The sequence below is a fragment of the Heterodontus francisci genome, chromosome 6 (genome assembly GCF_036365525.1).
Source record: "Heterodontus francisci isolate sHetFra1 chromosome 6, sHetFra1.hap1, whole genome shotgun sequence".
Taxonomy (NCBI): domain Eukaryota; kingdom Metazoa; phylum Chordata; class Chondrichthyes; order Heterodontiformes; family Heterodontidae; genus Heterodontus; species Heterodontus francisci.
Window position 1 is genome coordinate 123,024,848 of NC_090376.1, and position 9,820 is coordinate 123,034,667.

Sequence of the window (9,820 nt, forward strand, 5' to 3'; positions counted from 1 at the left end):
TCCATTTTTTCCCACGCCAGACCCTTCCGTTGTTGCTGATCTGCACAAGCTTAAAATAACTAACAAAACCACCTCTCTAGTCCAAAAATTAAATTAACATTGGAGCCACTTACCCGTGATAGAGCGTGTCTGATCCGGCCCGAGCCGAGCCCGGAAGTGCAACCGGACCCAACCCAAACCCAACACGTGTTTGGGTCCCATCGGGTTCAGGTTGGGTCGCAGGCCTTTACTCCCTGTCCTAATATCGCCTGTAAAGCGCCTTGGGGAATATTATTGTGCGATATAAACACAAGTTGTTGTTGTTATAAATATCCTCCACAATGGCTGAGATGAAGAACTCAGAGCATGGAACCTACTTATGTACATTGCAGTGATATACATTTGTTACAAAAGATGCCATGATGGATGTTTGCTTTTGTACACATGTTTGAAGACAAAGATCTTGACCAATGCATTTAGGCACAGGAGCGAGGGTTAGGAAATATTCTCAGTAGCAAGATACCTCATTATAGACCAGTTGAGTTTGCGAGATAGTACTGTACAGAGGGAAATAAAACTCTATGGGCTAATTTTAGGACTTTTCATTCCTGATAGGGTGCCTGGCCAGTTGGAAGCATGCATCAGAAATTTGGACGTGTGTTATACATGGGTTTATGAGCATTAATATAATGTTCAGAAAACCATGCACAGTGCAAGCTCGAGTATTGAATACATACCGACAGAAGGTAGTGCTCCTCATTGGAAATGTAAAGTCAGAAAATGCATCCTTTATTATTTAATGTGAACTCTTTAAATTGCATTCATGTGAGATAATATTGATTGGAGGATGTGGAGAGAAAGCAATTTGGGCATAAAGTTGACAAATTATTATTACTGTCCCAGTGTTGCAGATGAACTTACATTCCCCGCATTGGTGCATAAGGAATACAACAGCGATATGAATACTTGATTCCTTTTCTCTAAAATGAGGCATGATCTTCAACAATATTTAAAAGGGTTTTTTCCCATTTTGTGGATCTTCAGTGCAATGTCCAAACCCAAGCTAGGAAGGTAGATGACTTTCTCTTACAATCAAATGCCATCTGCCTCATTGCTCTCAAAGGATGTCAGGAGTTGTGCAAGAAGAAACTGGGCTCCTATGGTCCCAGGAGTCCATCAGTACCTCTCCACAGAGCAGTTCAGTAAGTGGAACACGGCATGCACCACAACTTGTTTCTCCATGGCTCAGCCTTGTCCAATTTATTTTTTCTTAGGGTCACACTTCTTCTCTTAACTGTCCTCTCTTTTCTCAAAGTTGCCAAAGATTCCACCACTCAACCGCATGCTTTCTCTGAGAAGGCACTTAATGTGGTAGAAACCATCCTGCCATATTGTGCAGAAAGACATTTTCTGTGCAGATTGCCAGCTTTAGTTGTGGGTTGTCATTGTCTGCAGGTGAGTCTAAGTGCCCTGTGCAGAATCCCAGCCAAACAATGCGTCAGTCACTGAAAGCTGGCGGGCTTGTTTTGATCTACATTCCTGTGAACAACTGCCTTTTCTGAAACCAGAAAGTCCAGGAAGTAAATATTTAATAAAGAAAAATTGTCCCACAGCCTCAGGATTGGCCAGGAGTCTCCAGGAATTGAAATTAATTTGCAGGACACTGGTGGGAGCAAATCTGGGAGAGAAATCATCAGGTGCATTAAAAAAAAATTGTGTATTTCTTTCATTTTCTTTGACCATATCTGTTTATTGGTTATAAGTATATTGGAGATGGGGGAAGAGAGGCCATCTGAATGACAGTCAAGTACCATTCAACTGAGTAATGAAGCATCTGTGCGCTTTCCGATTGGCTGTGGATAGGCGGGGCCCTATGAGGATGGACATGTCGGGTGACCAATGGCAAGAGCGTGGGGGTGGGAAGGTCGGAGGCAGGTGGTGATGTGACAAAACCTCCAGGAATACATTCAAGTGAGGTTGGCAACCTTAGCTCCCAGGCGAACTCGTCTCACATCGAAATCCTTGACCCCAAATCGAGGTGGGGGATGCAGCGCTCAAATAGTGCAGGTGCACGCACCCAGTACACACAGACAAAAGCAATTGGGTGGACAGATGTTTGCCCCACTAGAGATGTTCCACATAAAACATATATAGAAACATTAGAACACTAGAAGGGCATTCAGCCCCTCAAGCCTGTTCCATCATTCAATTAGATCATGGCGGATCTCTATCTTAATTCCATCTACCTGCTTTGGTTCCAAAACCCTTAATATCCTTATCCAATAAAAATCTAGCAACTTCAGTTTGGACATTTTCAATTGACCCCCGGCCTCAGCAGCTTTTTGAGGGAGATAGTTCCAGATTTCCACTCCCCTTTGTGTGAAGAAGTGCTTCCTGACATCATCCCTGAATGGCCTGGCTCTAATTTTAAGGTTCCATCCCCTTGTTCTGGACTCCCCCCACCAGAGGAAATAGTTTCTCTCTATCGACCCTATCAACTCCTTTAATCGTCTCAAACACCTCAATTAGATCCCCCCCTTAATCTTCTATACTCGAAGGAATACAAAGCTAAATTGCCAACTTCTTGAGTTTAAGAAATGCATATACAATTATGCTTTGCCATCATCTTTATTTGTAAAGTATTTCTCAGTTCTCCTTGTTCAAATTGAATAGCCCATAGAAGAGAGACGGATAGAGGCCATCTGTGATTGCTTAATAACAAGTAGAGGTTAACTTCAGAGACTGTTGCAGTTTAGTGTAACAAACACAATTGTTATTTTATATATTACACGGAGGGATAGTTAACCCTGTTGTTGCTTCTTTTGACTTAAGCATTCAGTGTTTGGCAGTTTATAACCTCAGGGAATGTTTCCTTCACCACCTTCTGAAGTCAAGGTCGTCAAGCATGTGACAGAACCAGTAAGGTGAAATATAGTGATAAAGGTTCTCTGTTCAATCCCTGACAAATTACCTAAATATCAGACGGTTAGTAATACCCTCTGGGTCATGGGGAGTGGGGGCTCACAGACAAGAGTGGTTTCAGATGTTGAACCCAGAAGCAATATTTAGAGTAAAGACCCAAAAGTATGACACCAACCAGCAGACTCATACTAGAACACATCTTCTGTATCCTCAAATGGCAATTCTAGTGTTTGGACCAAGTACAGCAAACGTGGGGGAAGTTTAACTGTACAACTTAGTCAAGGCCTGTAAGATGGCTGTTCCCTCCAGGGACATCTTGAACTTAGCTTGGTGACAGAGCTGAGTGGTGAGGAGATCAGGAGAAGTTAGGCAGCAAGATGTTGAGGACGAGAAAGTAAAGAGATGTAAAGAAAAGAGAAAGAACTTGCATTTCTATAGCGCCTTTCACAACGTCAGGATGCTGCAAAGTGCTTCACAGCCAATGAAGTATTTTTGAAGTGTAGTCACTGTTGTGAAGTAGGAAACACAGCAGACAATTTGTGCACAGCAAGCTCCCACAATGTGATCATAACCAGGTAATGTGTTGTAGTGATGTTGATTGAGGGATAACTGGCCCATGACTGAGGTATTATGCATAAATTACTACCCTTTATTCTACTAGAAAAAAGTATTACTATGCAGCACTGATCATATGATGTCCAATAACTTCAGCTTTTTTTTACTTTTATTCCTACATCTGGGTTAATTATACTCCTCCACCATATTCTGTGCACATAATACATTAATAAAGAACAACAAATATCTTTCAGCAAACTTATGGCAGCAAATTCACCTGAGGGTTCTGCCAATGTTCATAAACATCAGCAGATGCCAGCTGAGGCTCACTTGGTTGCACTCTTACCTTGGAGTCAGAAGGTTGTGGGTTCAAGTCCCACTCCAGAGACATGAAAACGAAATCTAGGCTGATGCTGCCAGTAGTGAGGGAGTGCTGCACTATCAGAGGTGTTGTCTTTCGGGTGAGATGTTAAACCGAGGCCCCATTCACCCTCTCAGATGAACATCAGGGATCCCATGGCACTATTTTGAAGAGCAGAGGAGTTTTCCCTGGTGTTCTGGCTAATATTTATTCCCCAACCAACACTACTAAAAAAAAACAGATAATCAGGTCATTGCCACATTGCAGTTTGTGGGATCTTGCTGTGTGCAAGTTGGCTGCTTCGTTTCCTACACTACAACAGCAACTGCCCTTCAAAAGTACTTCATCAGCTATAAAGCGCTTTGAGCTGTCCAGAGGCTGTGCAAGAGGCTATAGAAATGCAAGTTCTTTCTTTAAAACTCTGGAAGTTTATTGCAACATCAGAGGCACTCAACTGAATTGTTGTCTTGTAGCTAACTACCATCATTAGATGTGCTAAACTCTCCTCTGTAATGTTAAGCAGCATGTTACAGAGTGCTAGCTGCAAAGACCGTATGGACCAGAAATAGACTTGCAGGTTGTTAAACAGTAAACAGTATAAGCAATCAGCTGGTGGAAATCAGTTCAGAAGTATTGGAATCACTGTCTATATTCCTTAGGGTAACCTTGTAAGGTGATTAAAAAATAATGAGCTCTATTTTGATCGTTACTGTTTGCTGTAACTTAGTGTTGTCTCTGAAAAATGCTGATAGTTTAATCAAAGATTGTCAGAGTTCAACCTAAGCAGTGGACATATTTCATTTTCAGTTTTTCAGCTGTATTTGGTGAATCGAGAATCTGATCAGCACCAGGAGTACATCAAGATTTTTTGCAGGATGTTAAAAGGCAGCAAAGCATGTTGCCAGGAAAATAAAGCACGAGCACTGAAAGATTGGGTCTTAACTGAACCCTTATAACATGTCCAGGAGTGACTATGGTTCATCAAAGTGCTTCATTGACTGTAAAGCATTGTGGGATGACCCGAGATAGTGAAAGGTGCTACAAAAATGCCAGTTTATAAATTTTTGTAAGAATTTTCAGCTTTGTAAATAAACAGAAGTGGTTACAAGAATCTAACACTGTGGCTCTCAAATATTTTTGGTTGAAGGACCCCCTTTGCAAATGAATCATTAATTATGGACCCTCTCCCACCCACCCCCACCATCTAAATGACACTACATCAATGAAAATATTTGATTCACACATTAACTGGTAAATTTATTAACCTACCTACACTATGCACACTGGCATTTTGAGCCAGCTCAGTGAATTCTCTTCTAGTGTTCAATACAAAGTCAGCAGAAGTCCAGCTGGTTATTGACATTGTAAATTTTCATGCTGCCCTCAGTGCTCCTCCAAGCCTACTCCCCTCCTCACACATAGCAACCGTACTCTGCTCCCTCCTCGCACTAAGCTCACCTCCAGCTGCCACTCATTTGCTTACTGTGGGCAACTTCCTGGGGTCATTCATTCAAGGTCTATTGATGAAAGCAGGGGAGCTGATTTCCTTGGTAAACCCAGTTATTTTGAAAAGTTCTCTCCTCTCCAAATCTTACGAAAATAAAATCAAAATACTGCAGATGCTGGAAATCTGCAAGAAAAACAGAAAATGCTGGAAATACTCAGCAGGTCTGACAGCATCTGTGGAGAGAGAAGCAGAGTTAATGTTTCAGGTCAGTGACCCTTCATCAGAACTGGCAAAAGTTAGAAATGTAATAGGTTTTAACCAAATAAAGCAGGGGTGGGGCAAAAGAGAACAAAAGGCAAGGTGTTGATAGGACAGGGGGGTCACAGAGAATCACTGACAAGGAGTTCATAGGGCAAAGGCAAAGTATTAGTGCAGAGAGGGTGTTAAATGACAGAATAATGAAAGTCCTAATCAAAAGCACAAACACGAAAAAAAACAATGGGCAGGCCCCCTCCCTCTGGCCTCTTACCCACTCTTGATCTTTTCATTGAAAACTGTTGGCGAGACGTCTCAATTTCTCTGCTCCCCTCGCTCACTCTAACCTGTCTCCCTTAGAACTTGCTGCACTTTGTTCTCTCAGGTCTAACCCCGACATTGCGATCAAACCTGCTGACAAGGGTGGTGCTGTTGTTGTATGGCGTACTGACCTCTACCTTGCAGAGGCTCAGCGCCAACTCTCAGACACTTCTTCCTACCTCCCCCTGCACCATGACCCCACCACCGAACATCAAGCTACTGTCTACAGGACTGTCACTGACCTCATGATGTTGGAGTATAGGTCCCTAGGGTTCAGCTGCCTTGCAGTACCTTGTCCATGTAAGCCCAGATATTGATTGGTTGGCTATATAATCAGATTGGAGGGAGTAGGCATCATAGTCAGGTTTGATCCTATCCTCATCCAGCATTAACATGTTCCCTTTTTTTGTCTCATTGCTTATCAATCAGAAGTGTGTCTTCCTTAACCCAGAGCAGTGGGAAAATTCTCAAAGTATAAAACGTAAAGATGGTTGTGAGCTTGGGATGTCCTGGTAATGCCATGTTGTGTGGGTGGAAGAGCTTAGCTGTCAAGACTGCTTGGAACAGGAGATATAGCGTATCCCTTGAAAGGCGCAGTTCCCCACAAGCACTGACCCTCTGTCTCTAGATGTTGGTGTGAAGATGTCGCCCCATCTTGGGGTTGTCAACTTTGGTTGGACATATTCCTGGAGGTTTCATCACGTGAGCCTCTGACGCCAACTGCTCCACCTGCACACTCCTGCCATTGGTTGTCTGACATGACCATCCTCACGGTGCTACACCTTCCCCCAGCCAATCGCAAAATGAAAAGTCTCTTCATTACCTGATTGACTGACTGCCAAATATCATCCCAAACAGGTTTTTTACCCATCTTCCAATATCTTTCAGACAAATAAACAGAACTGCTCAAAGGAAATGAAAAAAAAAAATGCTTTTTTCCAAAGCTGCTATGATTTTCTCTTGGATTTGCTCGCACCACTCTCCTGAAAATTAATCTTCAATTCCTGGAGGGTTGGCAATCCTACCCATATTATATAGGACGGGCAAACACTTTGCCGCAAAACAGTGATTTTCCTTTTAAAGGCATGAAAATGAACAAAACTGTTGCAAATGATTTCCTTTCACCAAGGCTGCAAACTCATGTGTTTTCTTGAAAAGATGGACTACTATCATACATTTGCCCCTCAGTCTTTCTGGACACAGTCTTTAAGCTGTCCACTGCTATTGATGGATGATAAAGACTTCACTGCATTTACAAGGCCTGGGGAACCCTCTCACTGCCTTGTCTGATAGCTCTCCTGAGAAGGGCCTCAGAGTGCTCCTTATTCATGAGAATTCAATAAAGCTCATCTATGATGTGTCAGTGAACTACCCTCAGAAGCATTCTTCACTTGAATCAAAAAAATCAGCTGAAACCTGGTAAGGTATCAGGATTGTCAGTGCCTCATTGTCTTTGTGCTCGATTCTGCTTGTTCTTTGACTTTTATCACATCCATATTTTACTGTTTTGCTGCCTCATCCTCCGCCCTCCAATAACTTCAGTTCATCCAAAGCCCTGTTTGCCTGTATCCGAACTCACACCAAGTCCCATTCACCCATCACCTCATGTGCCCGTTATCCTGCCTTGGCTCCCGGTCCAGCAACACCTTGCATTTAAAATTCTCATCTTTGTTTTCAAATCCTTTCATGGCCTCACCCCTTCCTATCCCTGTAACAATGATATAACATTCAAATTGTTATTCACACATGCTTTTTAGAAGTTTACCCAATGCTGTTATTTGCTGCACGGCCCGGTATGGAACTGCACTGTACCCTCCCCAAAATTAGACTTATCTCAACTTGTGATGATAGGGGCCATCTCTGCTTGCCTTAGCATACTTAGGTTAAGGGACAATGCGGGGAGAAATCAGTCAAGGTTATAATTGCTGATTGTTATCTGGTGATTTATGCGAGGAAGAGTATGGATGTCGGCTGAAGATGTTGCTCGAGCTGGGATATGTTACCAGTGCCCTGGCCTGTTGAAGAAGACTTGAGAAATGGCCATTTAACTGAAGTATTGGAAGGCCCCAGGGACTCATGAAACCACACCTAATCCTAAACTGGAGTCACCCGGAGATGGGAGAACATTAGAGTGAAAAATACTTAAAACAGGCTGTGTATAGTGACACAAGGCCCGGCCATAATGGAGATGATTGGGTAATTCCCCTATCAATCATGCTTGGAGACTGCACTGCTACAAGTGACTGGAAGTGAATTTACACACACAAAGCGTATTATGTAACTATCCTCCACTCACTATTTTGCTGGAGAAATCACCCTGCTTTTATCGGGAGACTTTGCTTTAGTTTAGGTCTTTAGAAATGCAGCAAGGGCTGAACAACATTCAGGCTTGGGCTGATGAGTGGCAAGTAACATTCGCACCACACAAATGGCAGGCAATGACCATCTTCAACAAGAGAGAAACTAATCATCTCCCCTTGACATTCAACAGCATTACGATCACTGAATCTCCCACTATCAACATCCTAGGGGTTACCATTGACCAGAAACTGAACTGGAGTAGCCATATAAGCACTGTGGCTACAAGAGCAGGTCAGAGGCTAGGAATCCTGCGACAAGTAATTCACCTCCGGACTCCCCAAAGCCTGTCCACCATCTCCAAGGCACATGTCAGGAGTGTGATGGAATATTCTCCACTTGCCTGGATGGGTGCAGCTCCAACAACACTTAAGAAGCTCGACACCATCCAGGACAAAGCAGCCCGCTTGATTGGCACCTCATCCACAAACATTCACTCCCTCCACTACCAACGCACAGTGGCAGCAGTGTGTACCATCTACAAGATGCGCTGCAGCCACACCAAGGCTACTCAAGCAGCACCTTCCAAACCCGCGACCTCTACCACCTGGAAGGACAAGAGCAGCAGATACATGGGAACACCACCACCTGCAAGTTCCCTCCAAGCCACACACCATCCTGACTTGGAACTATATCACGGTTCCTTCACTATCACTGGGTCCAAATCCTGGAACTCCCTTTCTAACAGCACTGTGGGTGCAGCTACCCCACATTGACTTCAGCAGTTCAAGAAGGCAGCTCACCACCACCTTCTCAAGGGCAATTAGGGATGGGCAATAAATGCTGGCCTAGCCAGCGATGCCCACATCCCATGAAACGAATTGAAAAAAACGTCATGAGTTCTGTTTGCTGTAGTTCATAGTGACTCTTTTTAAATAGATTCTGTAGACTGTTTGCTGTAGTGCACTGTTTAAATAGACAGTTTGCTATAGTATGCTGTTTAAATAGATTCTGTAGACTATTTGCTGTATCCTAACTCACACCAAATCCCATTCACCCATCACCTCATATGCTCATTATCCTGCATTGGCTCCCAGTGCAGCAACATCTCGCATTTAAAATCCTCATCTTTGTGTTCAAATCACTCCATGGCCTCACCCCTTCCTATCCCTGTAACAATGATACAAAGTTCAACTTATTATTCACACATGTACTGTTTAAATAGGCTTTGTTTGCTGAGTAACTAGAGTCTGTTTGCTGTAAAATAAATGGTTTTCTGTAAGCCATGCCATAAGTCCCATCCACCTCCAACTCATTAATTGACACAATGCTGTCAATAAATTCTTTGCTTGCAAATACGCTATATGGTTTGTTGCTCATTGTAAATATCTATCTAATAGTTGGTGTTACAGTCATCAATTTATAGCATGTTTTGTATAATTTATAAGCCAATGAGAATGGATCAGGGCGTAGATTTTTGTGTCATCGATCTACTCGAATGTGTTGTGGTGGGATGCAAGCTCAACTTCCCATCTCCATTATGCTGCAAATGGAATTGTCCGACTCACACCTGAGAAAGCTCTTCCAGTAATTGTTTCATCCCTTGCCTCTAGTCTAAAACTACCAGTCACCATTTGTGTCGCAACCTGATCGATCTCCACCTTCTGCACAACTGACTCGCC